Source organism: Alligator mississippiensis, chromosome 15 (assembly GCF_030867095.1).
Source record: "Alligator mississippiensis isolate rAllMis1 chromosome 15, rAllMis1, whole genome shotgun sequence".
NCBI lineage: Eukaryota > Metazoa > Chordata > Crocodylia > Alligatoridae > Alligator > Alligator mississippiensis.
The window spans coordinates 37251462-37276622 of NC_081838.1; the positions used below are offsets into that span (position 1 = coordinate 37251462).

At 43.4% G+C, this 25161-nt stretch overlaps 1 long non-coding RNA gene across 1 annotated transcript in view; it reads left to right on the forward strand.

Annotated features, from left to right (window-relative positions):
• Positions 1-10451: 10451 nt before the first annotated feature.
• The window catches only part of LOC132245747 (uncharacterized), a 66364-nt gene continuing 51654 nt past the window's right edge, over positions 10452-25161 (forward strand). The window contains exon 1 of the long non-coding RNA XR_009457464.1: positions 10452-10536. This is a non-coding gene — a long non-coding RNA (uncharacterized LOC132245747). The remainder of the gene's footprint in view (positions 10537-25161) is intronic.

The following is a 25161-nucleotide window of genomic DNA, read 5'->3' on the forward strand; positions in this document are numbered from 1 at the left end:
TGTTACTGGGTATTGAAGATCACCATTCTTTTGTGAGAAGTCGTAATAGTGGTGTTAGCTCCAATGTTCTGGCCATCTTCCAGTTATAGCTAAGCAATTTTTCTCTGAAGTGTCATGAATCTTCATTTCAAGTCTTTGAATACTGAACATCACCAATGTACATCCTCCAGAGATGCATAAAACCACTGAGTTACCATTCTGTGTTGGAGGGAATTGATATGTATGAGATGTTTCACCCCCAAATTAGCTGGTGAAGTGAGTTAAAGTTTGTAAAACCTTTAGCATCCCTTGGTGCCTCTTAGCTAAGACATGCTTTAAAATTAGTTTGATGTCTGATGTATCAATTTTTGGAGGAATGCACGTTGAGCTTGCCTTGGCTGAAACAGATGATATAACAAGTCTTGCTAACTTTCTTCTGTGATCCTAATGTTGGTCGCCGCTGGACAACACTGGTGTAATGACTACTATCAAGTAATTAAATAGACTACTTTGGGGAACAGACATCATTCCTAGTATCTTCCTGAAGTATTGGGCCTATAAATTGTTTTATTGTAGCTAAATTGTTTCATGAACTTGTGCATTACATATATAATATATACTAGCAGCGGGGTTCCTGGAATATTGACCTTTGTTCCTTTATGAGTGTTATTCTTGTAGCATAAAGGAGTCCAGGCTCAAACAATTATGCTTACATGGAGGCAAGTTTCTAATTAAACCAATGATTTTGACTTAAGCCATGATAGATTCTTCTTTCTGTTTGTCTTTGCCATGCCAGTGTAGCAGAAAGCCCCCTTTTCCTCTTGCCTGCATTTGCTCTCCCCTCTTTGGATATGTTTCTCTTTTTCTACCTTTTCTTCCTTCCTCTCTCTTTCACTTTAAGATAAGGAATTGTGTTTTAAAATTTGTGTGTGTGCTTTTTGTATCTCCTCTTGTATTTTGGTATTTTTATCTATTTGTGTGCCATGGCATTTGTAGCTTATATTTTATACTCCTCACCATTCAACTTTCAACTAAATGTGTTTTAGTTTCATAAGTAAGTTATACATTGTAACAATGTTAACAAGGGCAGGAATCAAACTGCCCTTCCCTGTATCAGGCTGGCCCCTGAAAGAGCAAGTGAATCAGTGATTGAATGTGTAACACTGTAGCAGGAGACAGCAATTAACACCTGGGACACTGCAGATCAACCAACGGAAGAATTCAATAGAAGACAATATAACAACAGGGAAATCTCTAAACCTCACTGATCAAGGGCTAGAAGCCCTGGCCTGAGTTAATCAACTCCGGGGACTAACTTTTGGGCTGAATATCTCCAGATCACTCCCAGGGCCCTATTCAAAATTCATCAACAGACTCCCAAACCTGCACGTACATGCAGATGACCCCTGGGGCTGACAGATGCCGTCCAGTAGCCACTGATGGGGGGGAAGTCCCACGAGGGTCAACGACCCCTGGATTGGGCAAACCTGAAAACTGGGAAGTCACCAAAGTCTGCCAAGGACAGATAAAAGGCAGTGAAAAGTGACCCTCAGGGGCGTCCTCTTTGATCTCCAACTTGACCAGCACCCGACCTGTCCAGCCAGAAGGACCAGCCGGTGACCCCCTTCTGGAGGATAACACCACACTGAAAGAAGCCTCAACTGGCCATCGATGGCAGACTCCAGTGCTTGTAGGACAGGTATACCTGACTCTGTAGCTTGCCACTGTGTGTGTGTATGTGTGTGTATGTGTGTGGACCAGCCCCAAGGTTTATGATTTAACTCATTACAGTGTTTCAATCCACCTAATAAACTAGAATTTTAAGGATCCCGAGTTGGACATTTGTAGCCAACATTATTTGGTGGAGAACGCAGGCATTATTCTATGATTATTAGTGGATTGGTAATTGGGGAGACTGTGTCTCCAGATAGAACCCACATCCACGGAGGTGGGTGGGCAATAGTCACCCAAGGCAGTGGATTAGGATTTAGACTCATCCAAGGGGGTGGGAAGACTCAAGGAGGGTCTGGATTTAGTAGTCACCCAAGGGGGTGGATTAGGATTTTGACTCACCCAAGGGGGTGGGCAGACTCAAGGAAGGTCTGGATTTAGTTGTCACCTAAGGAGGTGAGCATATACCAAGGAAGGGATTTGGTTGTAGAACTGCAGGGGCAAGGACAGAGTCGGTTGGGAGTGTGAGGGCTTAAGGGAGCTGACAGGCTTGAGGCATGTTGAGGAAAATGTCTTTGTTTAGAGAAAAAACCCTAAGGTTGGAGCAGGAGGCCAAGAAGATAAGTGGGTACGGAGGGAGGAAATTTCCCCTCTCCAAAGGGGATTCTGAAGGGTGGACCCAGCTCATGGAGGGAGGATGTGTGCACCCCAGGCTTTTCCACAAGGGACACTGAATCCCAATTTGAAAGATTTTGCCTTTGTGAAAAACCCTCGGTTCAAAGGCAACACAGTGCCTTGGTCTGGCTGCTATGGCATGCTGTAAAAACAGCAGTTGAGGAAAAGGCTCAGCGAGCCTCTGAAATTGAGGGAAAGGAGGAGCTAATCCAAATTCTAAAGGATAGATGTGTCCAATTTGAAACCAGTAATCAGACTCTAAATGGGTTGTCTCGGAACTTGGAAAATGAGCAATTGAGAAAAATAAATCAGGACAATGCCCAACAATTGGAATTATTGGACCAAGAAAAGGCTAGCAGAGAAGCCTTGCAAAAATTGGTAAAAACAATGGCTAAAGACCAAGCTGAGAAGGGAGCCAAGGCCAAGCATGGCCCCTGTCTAAATACCATTAACTGTTTAAAAAAGGAACTCCAGGAGCTCAGCCTGCAAGTAGCAGCTGTCATCCGGGGAGACCAAGCCAGGGATCCAGACATCCCCTTCAATCCAGGAGAGATTTGGGGTGGGGAGATGTGGGGAAATCCAGAGGATGCAGAGGAGCCCTCTCCTGAAGTCCCTAAGTCAGATCAGGAGAGGACCCTGGTGCCTGAGGTGAGTGCAATCATGCGGACCTCAGTCACCCAGGATGCTCAGGGAAAACCCGCAGAAACCACACAGGTAATGATTCCCCTCAGTGGAGCTGATCTAGCAGTCCTGGGCAAGACCCTGGGATCTGCTAACATTAGGAATTTGGGACAGTGGTTGCAGAAATCCCTGAATGTAGTGGAGTGTGAAATCCTGAGTGTCGGGGAATGGCACCGCCTACTAAGGGCTTGCGCCACCCCAGAGATTCAGGCAGCTATGAATCAGGAGGACAGCTTTGGAGGAGGCAATATTCTCCAGAGCATAGTGGGTTTGGGGATCAGTTTGGGGAGAAAGACGTTTAAGGGACAGTTTAGGGCTAGCCACCAGACACCTGGGGAACCTGTTAGGGACTATGTGATTCGGTGTGTTATGTTGGGAATGCTGTCAGGGACGGTTCTGCCCCTAGACAAGGAGAACAAATGGACATCGGACATAAGAAGTATAGATTACCCTCCTGGGTTTTGAAAGGAGGTACAGGAAGGCATGCATGAGCCCATAATTGGACTGATGGGGCCGCTCTGAGAGATCGGGAGATATGTGCTGGGAGAAGTCCTAGCCCGGGCTCAGGATGCAGAGAGGTTAATTGGACATCAAGGACGGGGCTGGGGTGGGGGGAGGGGCGATTGCAGCCACCCAGTTCAAAGAAAAGCTTAATGATACACCAAATTATATGGTTACCTATTCTAATGAAAGTGCCTACCCCAAAACTGATAGGGGGGTTGGGGGCCCAAATTATCACCCCAGACCACACTGGGTTAACCCAAGGGTATCAAAGAGAAGAGAGGGGGAAAATGGGATTCGGTGAGCAGTGTGGAAGTTTTTAATGCAGCGTGGGGAACTGAGAGGGAAATGGCATGGAAAGCCTCTAGCCGCGCTGCTTATCAGAATGGCAGAGCTGACTGGGGAGGGAGCAGCACCTCCCCTTTCTAACAGGGTAGCAGCCTCAGCCCCGGTCTCTGAGGAGCACTGACAGAGCCCCCGTAATGGGACCCCCAAGCAAAGCCCTGGCTCATGGGAGAAATTGGGGACCCTCGATTGGGATCCAGGAGGGAGACCCCAAATACCCGTTACGGTGGGAACTCAAGGGCATACCAGTGCACTCCTGGACACCGGAGCTGCGCTAAATGTATTCAGGAGGAAATGGGACCTGAAGCAATTTGAGACTGATCGAATCACACTCCGATCCTTTACAGGGCAGGAGTCCACTGGGGTGGTGTGCACAGGGGTGACCACCTGCATCCAGTTCCCAGAGGGGCCCCAAGAAATTAGTATAGATGGAGTTCAACAAGAGGGATCCACTGAACAGTTGATTCTGGGAGCCCCCTTGTTCAACTGGGAAGGGTGGATCCTGGATCTAGCCAATGGGGTTGTATGGTGAGCACAGACAGCTGACCCCTGGGAGCCTTTTATGGGTGAGACAAACCCATACTGGAGTTGGGAACGGTGTAAGGAGGTTGGAGCCATTGACTTTGACTCGGGGATGAGTGGGTGCAGCAGTTCCCTAACGTATGGACTAGGAGTAAAAGTGACTGTGGCTGGATCAACGCCTGCGTTAAGATCATAGGAGATCCAGTGCTTCCTCAAAAACAGTATAGCTTTCCCCAAGCAAGCAGAGGAAGCCATACAGTTAAGTATCACAGACCTACTGCAGCAGGGAGTGTTGATTGAAACCAATTCAGAATTTAATTCCCCCATATGGCCCATCCTAAAGGCAGACCGACCGGGTATCGTGGAGGCTTACTGTTGACTATCGAGCCATTAACAAGGGGACTCGCCCCATGGCGCCTATAGTGGCTAACATGCCTGCCATGCTTAGCAGGGTACAAGAGAGTCCCCGATGGTTTTCTGTAATAGACCTAGCCAATTGCTTCTTTGCAATCCCCCTGCACCCCGAGTCATGGAACCGATTCGCTTTCACCTTTAAAGGGAAACAGTACACCTTTACCCGGGTCCCACAGGGGTTTCACAATTCCCCAGCTATAGCCCACCACCATGTCATATCCATGCTCCAGAGTTTAGCTGGACCCGATCAGGAAAGGGTGGTCTCTTACGTAGATGACATACTGGTATGGGGAGATCAAGAGCGGGAGGTGAAGGAACGCACAGGAAGGGTGCTGGCTCTGATCCAGAAAACTGGGTTCAGGGGCAGCAGACCAAAGGCTCAGTTAGTCATGCAAGAAGTAACCCACTTGGGTATAGGACTGGGGTGGAAGGGAAAAAGATTGATTCCCAAAAGGTCACTGCCCTACTAAACATGCCGGGTCCCAAGGACCCTCACTCCCTGCGAGTGCTGCTTGGAGGTTTTAACTTCCTCCCACATATATCAATTTGCAGAGATCACACTGCCCCTGTGGAGGCTGCCAAAGAAAAAGGTGCAGTGGGAGTGGGGAGACAGCGAGCAAAAGGCTTTTTGTTTACTTAAGGAGGCGTTAATCGCGGCTCCTGCTCTGGCATACCCTAACCCATTGCAGCCTTTCGATATTAAATTGGCAATGAATGAAATAGCTCTATCAGCTGTACTGCTACAAAAAATTCAGACAGTAAACTAGTACCCATAGCTTATGAATCCCGCAAATTGACAGGTCCAGAGATTAATTTTAACCAGTGTGAACGAGAGTGCCTGGCTGCAGTATGGGCTGTTCACAAATGTGAAGGACTCACAGAGATGGCCCCAGTAATCATCCAGACACATCACTCACCCTTAAAATACATTTTGTCAGGAAACCTGACAGGGTCTAAAGTGTCCAACACCCGGATCGCCCAGTGGGCATTGTTCCTGACTGGACGAGGAGTTGGACACGAAACCAAGTCTAAGGTGGATATTCTCCCCTATACCTTGTTAATAGAAGGCACTACTCACCAGTGCCCTGGTATAGAGCCTTGCCAAGGGAACACAGGGGTCACTGAGGCTCCACCACTGGAAGAAAACCCAGCAGTGGAGGATCAGCTTACCCATGTATGGTTTACAGATGGGAGCTCTAGCTTTGAAAATGGAAAGTGGTTTACTGGATATGGAGCGGTGAATTTAAATAATGATCAGATAGGGGGTCCCTTGCCAGCGGGGTACTCAGCTCAAGCTGCTGAAGTATGAGCCCTGAGGGAACTCCTTGAACAGCATAACCCACCTGAAAAGAAATTGTGGATCTATACTGACTCTGACTTCTGTGCTAAGGCTCTGCAATACTGGATATGTAATTGGAACAAAGCTAATTGGCATGCTGCTGATGGCAAAGAAATTGCACAAAAAAGCATCCATCCTCACTATACATTCGACATGTTAAAGGTCATCAAAAGGCTGATACTTTAGAAGCCAAAATGAACCAATTAGCAGATGCTACAGCAAAGAGAGGAGCACGGGGAGACATTACTGTGGTGCAAACCCGGTCCTCAAGCCACCAAAATTGGAAGATTCAGGAGGAGTATGCTGTTCATCAGGAAACTGGAGAAGTTAGATGGGTACCACCTCCAGAGTATAGAGAGGAAATCATAACTGCTTGTCACAGCCTCAGGTACCAGGCATCTGAAGCCACAACAGCTAGGGTGCAGGAAATTGCCTACTGGCCAGGGATGTCCAAAGATGTGAAGGTGTGGGTGCAGAAGTGCTTGCGCTGTGCAGGGGAGGGAGCAAAACCAAAAGACCCCGGACTCTTTTTCCATCAAAAGTTAGTAGGTCCGTGGCAAAGGATCCAAATGGATTACATTGACAAGCTCCCCCTGCACAGCACGAGGAAACCAGTACTTGCTAGTGGTTATAGACTCCTTCAGCGGGTGGGTGGAGGTATTTCCTCTGCGCACCCACAGTGCTGAAGCCACAGCAAAGAAACTCTGGACAGAGGTAATATGCCGATTTGGAGCTCCTAAAATTATAGACTCAGACCGAGGTCCCTATTTCACTGGGGCTGTTGTTAAACAGCTGCTGCAAGCCTTAGGCATCTGGGCAGGTAGAGCAAATGAATAGGACAATTATTCAGCAAGCTCGGCTGCGGATGGACAGGCAGCTCGAACAGCTTCCCAGGCTTTGGGAAATTGGACAGTCAGTCATGTACCTTAGACTTACCCAAAAGGCACATGTCCTGGAGTCCAAATGGATCGGACCATTCACTATTATCAATTGATTAAGCCCAACTTTGGTCCAAATTGATAAAGGGGAATCAGGAAAATGGGTACATGTGTCCCAAGAAACTGTTTAAGGGAGTGGAATAAATCTAACCCTGAATCTAGCCTTGTTAATAGGAGTCCTTGTGTCATGAGGAGAGCATCCCAGTGACCCAGCTTGGAGAAAAAAAAAAAAAAAGTGAGCCACCAACCACCTGACCCTCAAGGAACAGGGCAACCAATCTTTTAATCTTGCCGGCCACCCTTCTTGGCTAGCAGGAAGGAACGGCTCTGAGCCATTGGAAAATACGCATCGGACAGGCTGATCAGTGCCCACCCTGATGTTGAGGCAGGAAAAGGCCAAAAAAATCCTCAATTTAGGATGGCCACCCTCCTGTAGGTAACTGCTCCACTTTTGCAGTATAAAAGAAAAGCACACCAAGAATGGAAAATGTTGTGTGCACTGCCACTGCACATGTCAGCATTGCACTTTGTAAATATGAATAATCAGCCACTACAAGGAGTTTTCCTTGGCAGGTTTGTGTGTTTTTCTTTTGCAGAAACCACAGTGTAGTCAAAGGTGACCGACAAACCATGAGGCCTCACTACCATCAGCAGCATCTTCCTCATCACAGCCATGGCAAAAATTGTCTTGTCTGTTTGTGGTGTCTTGTTATATGTTTTGTGTTTGTTTGTTTGGTTTGTTTTAAGTTGTCACAGTTTAAATACATATGATATCAGAAAAATATAATAAGGGTAATTGGTAATACCCACTCTAAAAATTTTACCTGTCTGTGGATCCCAGACCAGAACACTTCTGTCCGGTTGGACTGGAAAGTTGTTCTGATATTTGAAACAAGAGCAGCAATTCTCAAAAGGTTTTATATTCCACTTGGTTAGCAAAAGGATATTTATTAAGGGTCATGTGTACTTTGTTTTTTGGGTTTTGTTTTGTTTTTGTTTTTTCTCTGTACTTCTCTTAAGGATTTAAATGCTATTTAGAATATCAGTATAATAAGATGTGTGTAAAAAAACAACAACAAACAACTGCATTCAAAGTCATATTTTAGTAAGCAAAGAGACAACTATACCATTGTAACTGTTCAAATCAACCTCGTTATGTTATTTTCTCTCTCCCAGCCCCCCAAGGCTTTTCTCTTTCAATATCTTTTAACTGCCTAAGTTTTGTTTTAACTTCAAACCAGCTGAAGATGACACACCTCCTGTCTATATAGCTGAACAATGGGGTTCAAACAGTATAGTGACATCACCCTCATGTAAGGCCGATGTCAAGGGGGGGAATAATGTAGCAGAAAGCTTCTTTTTTCTCTTCCCTGCATTTGCTCTCCCCTCTTTGGATATGTTTCTCTTTTTCTACCTTTTCTTCCTTCCTCTCTCTTTCACTTTAAGATAAGGAATTGTGTTTTAAAATTTGTGTGTGTGCTTTTTGTATCTCCCCTTGTATTTTGGTATTTTTATCTATTTGTGTGCCATGGCATTTGTAGCTTATATCTTATACTCCTCACCTTTCAACTAAATGTGTTTTAGTTTCATAAGTAAGTTATACACTGTAACAATGTTAACAAGGGCAGGAATCAAACTGCCCTTCCCTGTATCAGGCTGGCCCCTGAAAGAGCAAGTGAATCAGTGATTGAATGTGTAACACTGTAGCAGGAGACAGCAATTAACACCTGGGACACTGCAGATCAACCAACAGAAGAATTCAATAGAAGACAATGTAACAACCGGGAAATCTCTAAACGCCACTGATCAAGGGCTAGAAGCCCTGGCCTGAATTAATCAATGCCGGGAACCAACTTTTGGGCTGAATATCTCCAGATCACTCCCAGGGCCCTATTCGAAATTCATCAATGGACTCCCAAACCTGCACGTACATGCGAATGACCCCTGGGACTGACAGATGCCGTCCAGTAGCCACTGAGGAGGGGGGAAGTCCCACGAGGGTTGACGACCCCTGGATTGGGCAAACCTGAAAACTGGGGAGTCACCAAAGTCTGCCAAGGACAGATAAAAAGTAGTGAAAAGTGACCCTCAGGGGCACCCTCTTGATCTCCAACTTGACCAGCACCCAACCTGTCCAGCCAGAAGGACCAGCCGGCGACCCCCTTCTGGAGGATAACACCACACTGAAAGAAGCCTTGACTGGCCATCGACGGCAGACTCCAGCGCTTGTAGGATAGGTATACCTGACTCTGTAGCTTGCTACTGTGTGTGTGTATGGGGACCAGCCCCAAGGTTTATGATTTCACTCATTACAGTGTTTCAATCCACCTAATAAACTAGAATTTTAAGGATCCCAAGTTGGACATTTGTAGCCAACATTAGTACTCCGTCATATTTTGGATTCGATAAATATTAGTGTATTAATTTTGAGTGATGTACTTCTCGAAACAAATAATTAATCGTAGCCCATTGAGAGCATTCCCATGAAGTTTGCAAATGACTATGTTTATCAGGATTTTTATGAGAACACTGCATTTCCATTAAAGAGTACTTTTCACTCTAATCTATCAGAAAATGCAACATTGTTTGGTGTATAAAATATTAAAAAGAGGATCTGAATACTCTTCCTAGGCAAGGAAAATTTTCTGCACAATGAAGAGGGTCTGAGTTGTTCTGGTTTTGTTTTTATTTTTATTTCCAAATCGCTTTGTAGTTAGACAAGTCTTTCTGATTTCTCAAAGTATAACCCAATGGAAGTAATGCACAATAAGAAATATTAAATAGTTGCTATATTCAATGTGGACTAAAAAAATAACCTTGAAAATCCACAGAGTTGACCCACCACTTGTTTTACTAAATAACATCTTTGATATTTGCAATTTATTTCTCCAGCCCCTTTTCCATTCCAATATTCTGTCTGTAAAACAATGCAATTATGTATTATACAATTTGTTTAGGAGATTCACTCTCACCAAGTCTCAGGTGCTGTGATTATGAAAAAGGAAACTGAAATGTATGGTTCCATTATTCCCAATCTATTCATGAGATATAATCTTGTCTTCTGATAAATGGCTGTCAACAACTACATCCATGCAATTAGCACTCCTAACCTGGGATTCCCTATTTTATTTTCAGCATCCACGATGGGCCTTATATTGAAACATGCAGTTTATTTAAAATCCTTGAAATCCACTAATGTTTTTATTCCCTAGACTTCATCCCAATGAGTAATAAAGAAACCATTCTCCATCCTCAGAAATTGGCAGGGAAGGAGTTAAACTTCTTCCTTGGGTTAGAATAATGGCCACAGGTGTTCCCTCTGGGGGCTGGAGAGGTGATTTGAACCAGGTGTGGGGAATTTAATTAATTGAGTAGTTTGCTGTGTTTGGAGCTGGAGCTGGAGTGCAGCAGTCTGCAGGAGAGAAGTCCTCAAGTGTTTGCTTTTGATTGCTCTGCAAATACTTTGCCAAGGTGAGGCACAATTTATAATACTGCTGTTGTGATTCAGATTGAAGGAAGCTTGGTTGTGTTTGGACATTAAAGGGCAGGACCTTTTTCTGTTTTGTGAAAATAAATCACAGTGATTTTTCCTTTGAATCTTAGGACTGGAGATCCTGGTTAGCTTTGACTAGCTTGGCATGTACCTAATCAGTTTGGGCCTTAACCTTAGCCTGTATCTGCTGCCCTCCTATTCTTCTTTCACTTTTCTTATCTCTTCATCCATTTTCTTTTCCTGCACAGTAACTGGTACCTTTAAAAAAGACATATTCATCCTTCAGCATTGATGATGGGTGCTCATGGTCCTTGTGGTGTTTAAACAAAACATTACTTGAGGTGGAGATCATAAGAAACAGGTTGAGGATTTATTTGCCACAGTCTATTCATACACAGGTAAGCTGTGTACAAATCTGCAATTACTTTGTATATGAACACTTTGAGCATACTTTTAAGTTCAGCTCAATGTAATGCAGCTAACTCCAGATATCCTCCAGAACTGTTATGGTTCTGCTTAACCTCAACATTTATTTCCAAGCACTACTGTTACAGTAGGGACTTGGTTTTTTGCTAGTTGAGTTTGGGGGGTGGGATTAAATAATTTTTGCTTTGTTTTCAATTGAGCTGAGCTGCATAGAACCCATGCTGGAGCTCTTTCAAATTGTCCATAATGGAAACCAGTGAAGAGTAGTCGGTATGCTGTTAATTCCCACCCTATCTTCCTAGGCAGGCACACAAGTCCTAAACATTGAAACGTTAAACAGCACGTTTACTACATCAGTACCAGACTTTTGTCTCTCATGTTCTCCAGCATGTCCACACTTCATCTTGATGCCAAGTATAAAAATGCCACCTTTACCTTTTACAGTAGTTACTTTCCCTTTTGGGGTTGGTAGTGCAATTTTCTTAAAACAATTTTTCTTCCCTATCCATATGCTCTTAATTGGATTACCTAAATGAAGGTTGTAAAATTCCCATTTTCGGGCTTGATTTCTTTAGTTATTGTTGTTATGCTTTGCTTTGGAAGGGACAAGGTGCTTTCTCGACATTCAAGAAGGGACACTCCAGGAAAACAAAACAGATGTTAAGCAGGGACATGCACGCACATACATGCACATGCATGCACGCACACATACGCATGGATGTGCAGGCATGCACATGGGGTCTGTGTACAAATCCCCAATATTCACAAAGGCAGCAGAATAGATTTTGAGAGGAGCTGAACACCACAGCTTGCCTTGAATGTTGTTGGACTTGTGTTTGTTGGATACCTTGTCAAGGAATTCACCCAGAGTAGGACTGGTTGACAGAAACCTGACCTGACTTGTGTATGTGGTATGGGAAATGGAATGGTTTGAAGTACAGCTGCCTAAGCCTGGAGAATTCAGCCTGGCAGGTGTGGCAAACCTCCTTCTGTGTCTAGAAAAGTGTAGTAGTTAGCTGTGTTAGTCTGAAGTCAGGCAGAAGGCAAGGAAGGGTTGCACCTTCAGGTTTGGGCAGACATTTGCACCTGGTCTATGCTCATTTATCTTCCTGTTAAGCTGTGCTGTGACAGATCAGGAGTAGCAAGCGCACACCCTGGCTGGTGCCAGGAATTCCATGTAGGTAATTTGGGGTGGATAGAGGGCCTAGCAGGTGGAGGGAGGGGAGAAGGAAGGACAGATGACCCTGCAGTGGGGAGGGATGTTGATGTCTGTGTGGGGTTGTAGTTCCAGGGGTGGGGGGATTGGGGAACTAAAAACAGCCTAGTCAGAGTTGGGAGGCAGGTAGGAAGAGTGGGGAAGAGTAGCTGAGCTTTACCAGCCCTGGGGCTGTGCTCCAAACGTGAGCAGACATTCAGTAGACCTAACTAAGCCATTCCAGATCTAAGTTGGTTCGCCTCCACAAGTGAACTAGCTTAGATAGGGCCTGGTACTTTTTAATCCAACTAACGTCTGCGCAGATGGTCATTTAGCTTAACCTAACCCCAGTTCGGCCAATCTAAATGTAATGTCTGCATGTACCCACTGCCCCATGCTGCATGGGGGACTCTGTATGAGCCCTCTCAACCCCCCCTGCCAGGGGTCTGCCCTTTAAGAAAAAAAAAAAAAAGCAGAGAAAAGCCCCAGGACTCATCACTCCTGGTGCAACCTCTGGGCTTCGGGGACTTGTGCAGAGCCCCCCACATGGCTTGGGGCAGTGGGGATTGCCCCCTGCCAGCAGGAGCAAGATGAGTCCGGGGTTTCTTTGGGTGTGGGGGGGTGTTTTTCTTAAAGGGCCAGAGCTGGCCTGTGTGGGGCACCCGTGAGGGGGCTAGGGGAGGGGTGGGGATGGGAGAGCCCACCCCATGCAGCGTGGAGCAGTGGGGGGGGGGGGGGGGGCAGAGGGGAGTGCCCCCCCCCACCAACACCTGGGAGGCCAGGTTTTTTTTCCCCCAGGTGCTGGGAGCTGGGTAGGGCAGGGCAGCCATTGCTTGGCTGGGAGAGTGGCCAGGGGATGGGCCTGGCCTGGATGACTCAGAGATTTGGCCGAATCAAATCAGGACAGTGATTCAAATCACCAAATCGAATCGCTGTCTCCCAAATCAGCCGAATCCAAAGCAAATACTACCCACTTCGCACAGGCCTGTTGGCTAACGATCCCTGCAAGTGTTGGTTTGCTTCAGTATCAGCGCTTGGCTCCTCCAACTGGGAACACTTCTGGTTCCTCTCCTTAGCTGCAGTTTGTTCAGGTTAGTTTGTAGAGTGAATCATTACAATTCAGAAGTGTATTTCTTTAGTGGCTTTAATGTGGCACTTGCATTATGCCTTTGAACAAACAAAAGTGTAAGTTATTACACTTCTTGCACAGCTACACTTTAAAAGACCGCTTTATGAGGAATATATCAAAGGATCACAGCCAAGTGCATGCAAAGTCCCATCAAAGCAAATGGCAGTAAGAGCAAACAGGCGAGGCAACAGATGCCAGCCGAGGTCTTCTACGATTGATTTTTCAAGTCTGAATTGGCAGCCTCAGACACACTTCCAGCCCCTCCGTGGGGTCATTAGAGTCCTGCTGCTGTTTCCTCCATCAGAGAAAGTGTCCCTAGGACTTACTTAAGATGGCAGCTGTTGGCACTGCTTCAGTACAGGCAGGAAGTCTGCTTTACTGCCTGCTGTCTTAATGACACTATGCACAATGCTACCAAGTGGGGTTAGGAATATGATGTACAGCGACTGACTTTCTGGAATGGCTTCCAGTTTGTCTGGCATGTTTTTGCACTTGCAGATATGTGGTTCTGTGCCCAGGTTTCTGTGCGTCCAAGCTTCTGTAGTGCCTGTTATGTGCATACTGTAGATCCAGACTTTCAAATAACCCCAGGATTCCCTTCCAAATGCTATACCACTGACTCTGCTTATCATGTACATCTGGATCATACTCCACATTCTACAGTAGGTGTAGTCCTAGAAAAGGGGTGTATTCAAAGCCTACTTAAGTGACTGGACGGAGTCTTTTCACTGACTTTAATGAGCTTTAGAACCGGCTCTTACAGTGCTTTCATTTTCAAAGGCATTGAGCTATTGTTGAGGTTCAAGAAAAGCAAAATGCTCTTGCTAATTCCTTGTTTTAGACTCATGTTCTATGTGCTGCATAAGTTCTTAAGCTGAAGGAAAGAACCAATCAAGTCCTATTCTTCCTGTCTCTGAATATCCACTACCACTGGGAAATATTCTATGCTGTGTGGCTAAGAAAAATTCATTCAGAAGGCCATTTCTTTCAAGGCCTTGTTATGATGTTCACTGTTATTTTCAGTATTGCCATTCTAAATCTTCATTCCAGACCTCAAAATAAGCAGACAAGCATATTGGGTGTCTAAATGTGTCTGTTCACGGCTGTTTTAAATGGCTGTGGAAACGTTTCTTATGCAGATAATAATAGTGAGTACAGCCAGAGAGGTTCCCTTTCAACTCAGGAAAACACAATGCAAAATATGCAGTTGTTTTAGATATTTGTTGCATTAAGATTTCACAGATAGGAATCCTAAATTGAAGCCTAGATCTTTCTGAGTTTCTGGGTTTATTGTTGACACGGTTATAAATGCACTGTAGAAACTATTTACAGTTCGATTCAAAGTGCTAGTCATTCACTCTCATTTTGCAGAGATACCTGCTCTTATTTTTCCTAGCTTGATCATTGAAGTTGCTGTTTGCAATAATAATAAGACAACCCATTAAAAACTTTGGCATCCAGTTTCCATGAGTTCAGACCTTTACTTTCATCTTCTTATCCAGCACCAGGAAATACAAAACTTCCCATCTACTTCAAGCCTTTTTTGTAGCTGGAACTGGTATTTGACATTATATTAAGATGATGGCATGCTACAAATAGGCGTGATTTCTAAATGCCTGTGGCATCTTCATATCCTTCAGGAGTATTTGATATCTGGTGCTTTCTCTCAAAGTTGCAATTTATTCATCTCAGTTCACAATTTTAATTCAAATTCTGCTTTCTCAAGAGCTATGCAGAAATGACCTCTGTCTTAATTCAGGTGATCAGCTACCTTGGGTGACTCCTCACATTATGTGACTTGGTACACTAGCATCTGGAGGACCCGGTTGAGGTCAAGACACATTGTCCAAACCTATAGTAAGAGATGCTTCCTGCTCTCCAAATATTATCATAAGAAGATAAGAGTGCATGGACATAGTATACAATTAAGTCAAGCCCATTACTACAATGAAATGTCCAGTTCTGGTGTCTATATTGAAATGCTGGAAAAGATGGAAGAAAAATTAAGAGTGATTTGAGATCTGGGAAATATTCCAAAATAATGACTGACAGAAGAAGTTGTCTGTTCAGTTTGCTGGAGAAAACCTTAAGAGGTGATTTGACTGTGTTCCATAAGTGTCTTTGTGGGTTTCCTGAAAACAGATTGCTTTTTACTGAGCAAAAAATATAGGTTCAAGATGAGAAATAATGGGTTTTTATTGAAGGGGCTAGGTTGCCATTCACCTAGAGGTCCCGTGTGTTCTTTACCAGTTCCTGTTTTCAAATCAATACTGCACACCTTGGGGAAATAAATTCTATAGTACAACTAATAGGGCTGGAGTCTTACTATAGCTATTACGATCCAGGAAATGTCTGAATTTTGGTATCTTTTATTAAACCATCTATGTAGCTGGCAGAGAGATGTGACAACCTTTTGGGCACAAATCACCCTTCTTCAGGTCTCTGAAAGAAGCAGACCTTTGGCCCTGTATTTCAACGGTAAGTCATGGGGCTGAGGCCAAAATGATTGTGTAAAAAATCTTTGGTCTCTATTATCTTGGAGGTGTAGCCTTAACATCTAAGAGTCTTAGACACAGATCTTTTTTTGCACAGATCCTCCAATGAATTATGCATGTGCTTGGTTGTGAGTAGTATCGGGATCAATGGGATAACTAGCACCAGTGAAATCATGTGTGCATTTGAGCTTTCCTGACTGGGGCCACAACAGGCACAGGACATACCTGATTTATTTCCATGCTGTTAGTTTTTGAGGAGCATGCATGGAAAGCATGAAGCCCCCCACGCACACGTGCCAAGTGCTGGAAATGAGGCAGCTAAGCCTCTTCTGAGTGGCCCTGAGCATGGGGTAATGAGCATGCCCATGAGAGAAAGCAGCTCAGGGTGCTCACTTAGCACCGCAGGGAAGCAGTTAGTTCATACAGAGCGCGCACACAGCAGGGTGGCTTATTTCATCAACCATGGGAAACTGAGGCATGGGGCACTTAAGGACCTCAATTTAGAAAGGTGTTTAAGCATGTGTTTAACACTAAGCAGATTAGTAGTCTTATCTGAGGCTAACACTGCACCAAAGGTGAGGTATGTTGGTAAGATAATTTAGATCCGGAGCTAAATAAATTGGTTTAGTAAACCAGGAGGTCACTGGCTGGATTAGGAAATGAGCCCTGCTATTGTGGGCCCAAATGCACAGCTTCAGCTACCAAATCATCCTCTCATTCTTATAATGTACACAATCAACCAAGTTCAATTCCTTATCGTTCTTTGTTGCTTGTGATGGCTTTTGTCCCAGCACATAGTCCAGGGATCGCAGTGTGGGCAGTGGTTGATTTTAAGTAGAAATGTTTTTCAGCGTTGTTTATAGTGTTGGGGAAGAATGTAAGTCCCCGGGTGCGTTGGGCAGAGGCTCAGAGGAACCACAACATAAGTTTAAAGACTTGATTTATTAAAGAATGCATTCTGAATGGACAACTGCCCCACAGGGGTATTGCCTGTTGCACATCTCAAATTACACAAAGCATTATATGGGAAACATGACGATATCATCACAGCAACAGCTTCACCAATCAACAATTGCCACTTGCTGCTAATTTAAATTTCCCTTCCTGAGTAACTTAGAGCTGATAAAAGCCAGGTAATTCTAGTTGCGCTAGCCTTACTGTTTCAAGTTATGTCCTTCACTTTCTGATAGCTTATGCAGCATACGTGGTCTGTTTGCTTACACATAATGGTGATGAAAGTTTCTATTGTTCTCCTCCAATAGCACAGTAAAATCTTTCTTTATTGACTACTGGTGGAACTAGCCAAAATTGCTTTCCTGTTAGAGATCGTTTTAAAAGACCAAATAAAATTGCAGTATAATCATGGTTATTCAAACTGCATGGCTCTCATGTGTTCGACTTTCAGATTCAACCCTAATTGGGAATACCCTCTAGAATATCATCTTTTCCTTACTGCCACCTTTTTAAATGGGTTTTGGAGCCACCCCGTAGATTGTAATAGCATATGGTGTGTTCTGTTGTTGAAGCCTACAAAGCCATTCACCAACTTTGTTCTCTCTGAGCCCAGGGGTTTGATTCAGTGCTTCACCACATAGAAAGACAGCATAAAACACATAACCAAGGGCAAACCAGGGTCTGTGGTGAAGTAGAACAATCACTGTGCTTTTCTGATCTTGGACTTCCTTATGGGCTGAGAGAGACACCAGCGCAGATGACAGAGCCCATCTAAGAGTTGTCTCCTTGAGCTGCCTTTCGATCCTCATGGCTGCCTGAAATCTCTGCTGTCCGGCCCGCTGAAGACTCTTCCCCTGATGTTTCTTTATGCTGGAGCATTTGAGGGAGATGCTTGGAGGACATCCATGCACCTCTCTTAGGCTGAGCCCATGCCATCATTTTTAAGGAGTGAGGAAAAGTCAGGGAATGAAGATCTCACTTCACAGGGCATTTAGATTATAAGCTTGTGCAATTCAGTGGAGCTTTTCTATAAAGGAGATGCTTATTCAACATACAGCTTGAGTAAGTATTTAAATGGGTACAGAATGACTTGGTTGGTAAATGCACTGTTTGCTTAATGATTTCTGTCTGGTGAGGTCTGGAGGCCAGTTATATAAAGAGTATCAGCACATTACTCCAAAATCCATGAGTTGACAACAAAGTAATGGGAAAAAACAGACTGTCAGATCTGCGTCCCTTCCAGTAGACCCTTTTGTTCTTTAAGGAAGCGTTTATGCTGAGTGTTTGTTTTTTGTTGGGTTTTTTTTGCAAAGCAAATGCATCTTATTTAGTTGCCCAAATTAGAGCTGCTTGATACTTAAATGAGAATGCTGTGAGTTTTTGAAGATCTGTACCAAAGTATGGAGTGCAAGAGGTGCCTAATTTTGAATCACTGATGTGAATGGCAGGGCATACACAAGAGTAGATGTACTGTGCACATTGTCGGTCTGTTTGCATTGAATACAGGACCCAGTTAGCTTCTTTCCCAGCCATTTCATAGAATCATAGAAAATTAGGGTTGGGAGGGACCTCAGGAGGTCATTTGCTCAAAACTTATTTATTTAGCCCCAACTAAATCATCCTACCCAAGTCTTTGTATAGACAGGACTTAAAAACCTCCAATGATGCAGAGTCCACAACATCTCTGGGTAACCTGTTCCAGTGCTTTACTACCCTCCTTGTGAAAGAGTTTTTCCTAATATCTAACCTCAAATTCCCTTGTTGCAACTTGAAGCCATTGCTCCTTGTTCTGTCATCTTTCACTGCTGAGAACAGTCCGGCTCCATCCTCTTTGCAACCACCCTTCTGGGAGTTGAAGGCTGCTATCAAATCTCCTCTCACTCTGCCCTTCTCCAGATGAAATAAGACCAGTTCCCTGAGCCTCTCCCTATAAGTGATGTGCCCCAGCCCCCTAACTCTTTTCATTACCCTCTGTGGGGCTCTCTCCAGTTGTTCCACATCCTTTCTGTAGCCGGGGGATGGAAGCAAAACTGGACACACTACTCCAGATATGACCTCACCAGTTGTGAATAGAGGGAAGAATCACTTCCCTCAATCTGCTGGCAGCACTTCTACCAATGCATCTGTGTATGCCATTAGCCTTCTTGGCAACAAAGGCACACTTTCTGGCTCATATTCAGCTTCTTGTCCATTGTAACCCCCAGGTCCTTTTCTGCAGAGCTGCTGCCCAGCCAGTCAGTCCCCAGCCTGTACTGGAGCATGGGACTGTTCTGTCCTAAGTGCAGGACTTTGCACTTGTCCTTGTTGAACCTCATGAGATTTCTTTTGGTCCAATCCTCCAGTTTGTTGAGGTCTCTCTTAATCCTAGCCCTACCCTCCAGCATATCTACTGCTCCCCCCACCTTGGTGTCATTTGTTGGTTGCCCCTAACATACCATTTGTACATGAGGTTATGATTGCAGTCTTTTTAAATTATATGTGCATATATTTGGTTGTAAGCCCTGTTCCTGAAAGTGCAAAAGCATATGAATAGCTTTGCTGGAGGCTGATACCAGATATCACTTTTTTGGGAGCCAGTATAATCCAATTTTAGCTATGTTGCTACACTTTAAATAATCAGAAACAGTTTTTCATTGTTTTTAAGCCACTGAACGTGAGAAGCAACAGGGGGTAGGTAGGTCTTTCTACTGTATACTGTGACAAAATAGTTAACATATACCAAAGCTGTGTTTGGAGGAAAAAAGGAAAGCTGTATTTGGACTGTTAATAAAAATGAACAGCTAAAATAGAGAGAGGAGAATATAGACTCTAGGACTGCGAAGAAGTGTGACACTCTCCTCTCATCCGTTATTTTCACTGGACTGGTGTTCTTTGGGAATATGAAAAATGAAGACCAAACCTGAGGGAATGCAGGTGGTGAACTCATCAGGGCTTGGTTCACTTATGTGCAGGCCATGATGATATGCCTTAGAATAAGTAGCACTTTATCATGTTCCCTACCTTTTATATAGCACTTTTCCATTTTACAAAGGGAGTCACAATCTTTTTCTTTGTTATAGCTGGGGAAACTGAAGCCGAGGGATATGAAATAACTTGGCTCAGTTGACCAGGTGGGTCAGTAGCAGAGATGAGAATATACAGGAGGCCTCTGGAGTCCTGTAATTTTTCCCTTAGGTTCTGTTACTTCTCTTAAGTGGTGCCTTCTTGAACTCTTGCCTGCCCAGAGGGTAACTTTCTTGTGCTAGTGAATGTCATAAACAACAATAGAGAAAGAAGGCATTGAAGATACTATGCATTTTGTTATGCTTTTTGTGGTCCACTTCTGGGTCTGCCGCCGAGCACGCTGGAGAGCCCCCCCGTGCTCCTGTGAGATGCCCCATCCACCCCACCAGTGCAGCGTTCACAAGTTGTGCCTGGGACCTCAAGGTATGTAGAAAAAGCATATAAAGCTGTATTGATGTCCAAATCACTGATTTTCTGAATTGGAATTGAATCTTCATATTTAGGTTCAACCAAATCGAATCGGGACAGTGATCTGAATCACGAAATCACTGTCCCCTAAATCCAGCTGAATCCGAATCAAATACTGCCTGCTTTGCACACCCCTACTCTTTGGTATAGTTTTATTTGTTGTATTTTTTTTTTCTTCTGGTTAATGGGAATAAACTTAAACCACAAAACCATACCGATGGCCACCAAGAAGTTGTCAACTGGTATATTTTGAAGAAAAACCTCTGCTGAAAGCTTTGAGGATATTTTAAGGCTGTCATTTTACTTCTAGGAAACTTTATCCAAAGGATGAAATCCTGGTTGCATTCAAATCCATGCTAGTTTTGACTTTGTCTTCTATGAGGCCAAGATTTCAGGTAGGAATAATTGAAATTGGTGGAAAAATTCCCAGGCTTGCTTCATCATGCTGCCAATTGGTATGAATCTCAATTTTGTACACACGGAGACCTCTGCCCCATACACGGAGAGCACCAGTCAGTCGCTTGATGTAAATCATGTCTGGGCACTGTTCCACTGATTTCAATTAATGGTTATCACATTGGTTAGACTAGTCATGCAAACAGTGGTCTCCATGTTTAACTGTTTATTTGCAAGAGTAAAAAGGCTTAGAATATTTCAATCTAACTTCTTCTAGGCAGCATGGCCTCTTTGGAAAAAAATGTTTAGCCAACCACTTGCTTAATTTTCACTTCAAATTGTATTTATATATATTATAGTGTGTGTATCCTCTTAAAATTTCAAACTCAGTATTATATTATAGGTTAACAGCATGTCTTGCTCTGTGTAGGTATTTTAAAAGTTGAATGATAAAACAAGTTCCATCATCTCAAAGGGACAGTCAGCCACCTTAGAGACAAATTGATTGCTGCTCCATTTTTGTGCTTGTGTCAGCTAACCTTGGCAAACGGAATCCTACTTGTGTTGGGATGAAACTTGTAAATCTCCCTTCACACTCACCCTCATGTGCTATGGGTTGAAATTTCTTCCAGGACCAGGGTCCAATATTTCCCCCTTTCTTTTCCTTGCCTTTTTCTCCTCTTCTTTAGGTTGCAAGAAGTTAAAGCTTTTATACATAGGAAAGCTTATTAAGACAGCCCTGAGTTGCACATTCCTTTGGTGAAAGAAAGCCTAAGTCAAGAGCCCTAACTTGAAAAAAGGAATTATTTCACTGCGGGACATGTTCAAACATTATTCCAGACAAGACTTTGATAGTATTCAATGACAGTGGAAAAACCCCACAGTTTTAAAAGGCCTTAAAACTCTACAGGAATTAAGCATTAGAACACCATGTAAGAAACACGTTAGAAGTAAGGGTAGTTTAAAATGATCGGACACAATGTTTTTTCCTTCAAAAAACACTTTGTAGAAATAAAAATTTTCACGCTCAGTGAAACTTCATCTAAAAGAACCCAAAACAAGGCATTTAATATTGAAATGTTTGGATCCAACTTTTTCAACTCTTCACATATATATATATATATATATATATATATATATATATTTTTTTTTATATAATGTAAGCTGTAATGGAAAACAAACTTGAATTGTGAAGGAACATTTCAGTTGACTCCAAATTAAAACTTTCATTTCAAAAGATGCTTTGTTTTAATTCCAGTTCAGAATAGAAACCTTTAAAAAAAAATACCCCCTAAGCAGAAATATCCCAGTTACTGCACATCTCCAGTAACTGGCGTAAAGCTCGTTGTTCAGATGGATATGCTTTAGGGCACCAATAAATTGAATTATGTTAAAGAGGCTGAACAATGTCTTCTAAGCAGAGTGGGGAGCCCATATGCTTGATTCCTTGTTTTGTTAGGCCTTGGTTTGTTTTGTTGCATATTCATCCTTCATCGCGTGGTCAATTTGCTCTCTGTTTATCAAAGCAATTAATATTTAAACCTAGGCGTGCTCCTTTATAGCTCATTGCATCAGCGCAGCAGTCTGAATTCTGAATTTGTAAGAGATGCTCATCACTGCACAGAATTCTGGGATAAGTTGATTTCACCACTGCTTCCCCTACCATTTTCCCTTGGAGAGTACCATAGTAAAAGATAACCTAATGGGGCAGGGGCATCCAAGGCATTTTGTCTTTTCGTTGTCCTGCTGAATGTGCACTCAGTTATGGCTCTTGTGTCCCTGGGCAGTTTATATGGAGGCGCTTGAGCTGCCCAATCAATGACCCCCTCTCAGGCTAGCTGGCTAATCCCAAAGGAAAGGTAGAGACTAGTACATTTGGAGCCAGCTTGACTGCAGGAGCTGGTGGTGTGAAGAAGATCTTAACTCCATCTGCCTTTCAGGGCTCCACTTGTGGACTGGTTGCCAACCAAGGCTGGAGAGCCCAGTCCATTCTGCCATGGCATCTGCCATTCGGTAGCGTTTCCTCCACCAGGGATAAAGACTCGTACCTCCCCCCAAAGTTGCTTGGTCTCCAAAGCCATTGGTAACATAGAGGTTGCTAAGTTATTTCCCACCACCCAGCATTGTGTTGACAGCTGCAGGTAGTACTGTCTGCCATCATCATGCGATCAGGCTATTTCATGAGTAATACTGGGTTAAGTGTAGTCCTCCATTGCACGTTTCCTTGCCGGTATCATGCTGGCAAGATCTTGCTTTTTGCCTAGTGCAGTGAGGGTGTGAAGCTCCTGTTGAAACAGTTTTGGGCAGCTAGAAATGACCTTTGCTGCTGCTGGGACTGGAGAGGAGAGCAGCCACCTGTGACTTGGGAGCTCAGTTAGGTAACTAATCATGATTGACAACTAGAACCTAGTCTCCAGCAGCAGGGAGAGCTAGGAATAACTAGGGGGGAGTAGCAATCCTCTTCTACGCACTTGCTAAGTGAAATCTTTTTTTCATTGTGAACCTTGGTTGAAGTTTGAACAAAGAAACACCATTGTATTGTATTATTCCTACTTTATGTAGGTGCTTAGAGCTCTTTTGCAACAGGAAACAGACTTCATCTTTATTTAGTTTGTTCTGTTAAAAAAGACAATCATATGTTTTATTTGGTTTAAAAAATGCTGTGACTAGAACTTTTTTCCATGCTTGGAACACTTGGAGAGTGATTAGAGAGAAGATTTTATTTTTTTTTACTCATTTTACTTTTTTCTATCTTGAGTTGAGATGCAACAGTTTCAAGGCACAGTATCAAGTCTCAGCAAGTGAAATAGAAAAAGGAACAAAAATATGCAAAGGCTAAACACTTGCACCTTTTGTGTATGTGTTATATATTACACACCTGTCTGTCTCTATAGACTCATACATAAGGTTTCATATAAATCTTTGGGCTTGGACTTGATTCTCCTGTTGTTTATACTGGGGGGGGGGGGGGGAAGAAAGGAGAGTAACTCAACAGAAATAAAGGATTTACATCAGTGTAAACCCTGAATAGGGCCCCCCTTGTGTTTAAAGGGAGGGAGTAGGTTACTGGAAAATGGCTCAAGTTTTCCTACTAATGCTTCAAACTAGTGATGGAAAAAAGGGGTTGATGTAGTGAAGGAAATCATACAAAGTGGAAGGTGTATGTGATGTGGAAGGTTTCAAAGTCTTAATGGCTTCTTCGTCTCTATATAGCATATAACATTATGTTGCAATATAATAAATGATAGGGCACTCTCTGTATTCTCTCTGTGTAACGGGCAAGGATTTTTTATGTCATGCTTCATTCACAGCCTGCTACACTGATGTCACAGAGCCAGCATCTATGCTTACACAAAGGGAAGAACAAAAATCTTTTTATTGCTGTTAAGCAGATTTACCACAAATTCCTTTTCCACTACAACATCAAAACACCAAGAACAAGGCCACATTCCCTTCAAGGAAATGGATGGGGAGAGAGGAGAAGAAATGCCCTGTGCACGTTGTCATTTGTTTTAAACAATTTTGTCCAGGCATTCATGTTATATTCAAGGCTGTAAGGCTAGGGACAGACACTACACATAAACCAGTTGAAGTGTTCACAAACTGGTTTAAATCTGTAACAAAATGGATAATCAGTGTACTTAAACCAGTTTGAAAATGGCTGAAATGGGTTTGAAATAAACCTGGTTGAATGTAGTTTCAGACTTAACAGATTAGGATCAAACTGGTTTATGCAATGTCTGTCCCAGACCCCTTGCTGGTTTAAGGTAAATCAGACAACCCCAGCATCCTGGCATGCTCTCTGGGCTAGGTGGGGCTCTCTCCTGGACAGCAGGGCTGGACCCTCCTCTATGCTCCCTGATTGGAGCTTGGCACAGACTACAGGCATCTGTCTGGCTTCCCCTTTGCCACTCCCTGCTAAGCAGGGATTCTGCCATCCCTTACGCAGACACACAGCATTAGCTAGCAGACCACATGCTGGCTGTGGTGCATGCTGTGGCAGACCGGACAAAGGGAGAATCAACAGGTAGCTGGTAATGTCCCTGTGTTGTTTTCTTAATGAGGTGGTGAACACCGAGTTAGAGGAGATAAACACTGTTATCAATTCCTGGCTGGGCACTTCTCTAAAGCTGTCCTTCATTATCAAAGACCACAGACACTGCCAAACAAAATTTAAATGTTGCCTATTAAGAATGCTTATTGAAATGCTGAAAGGAATGTTAACTTTCTGTCCACATTTTAATGAAGATTAAAAATACAAGTGCAGATCTGATTTCTATTATTATCAATCAAGTTGGTAAACTCAACATCTGAGCTGTTCAGAAAACGGATCTTTTATCCTAAGTCAGGGTAAATAAAAAGCATTTATGAACTGTTTCTCGTGACAAAATTCCAAAAAAATAAGGGGTCAATTAAAATGCATCATTTTACTACAGTATATGCATTTCATTTTAGTTTCAACATTTTTAATAAAAACATTTCAAAGAGTTCTCATATGAACAAATGTTTTGTCTAAAAATATTTGAAGGAGATGTTA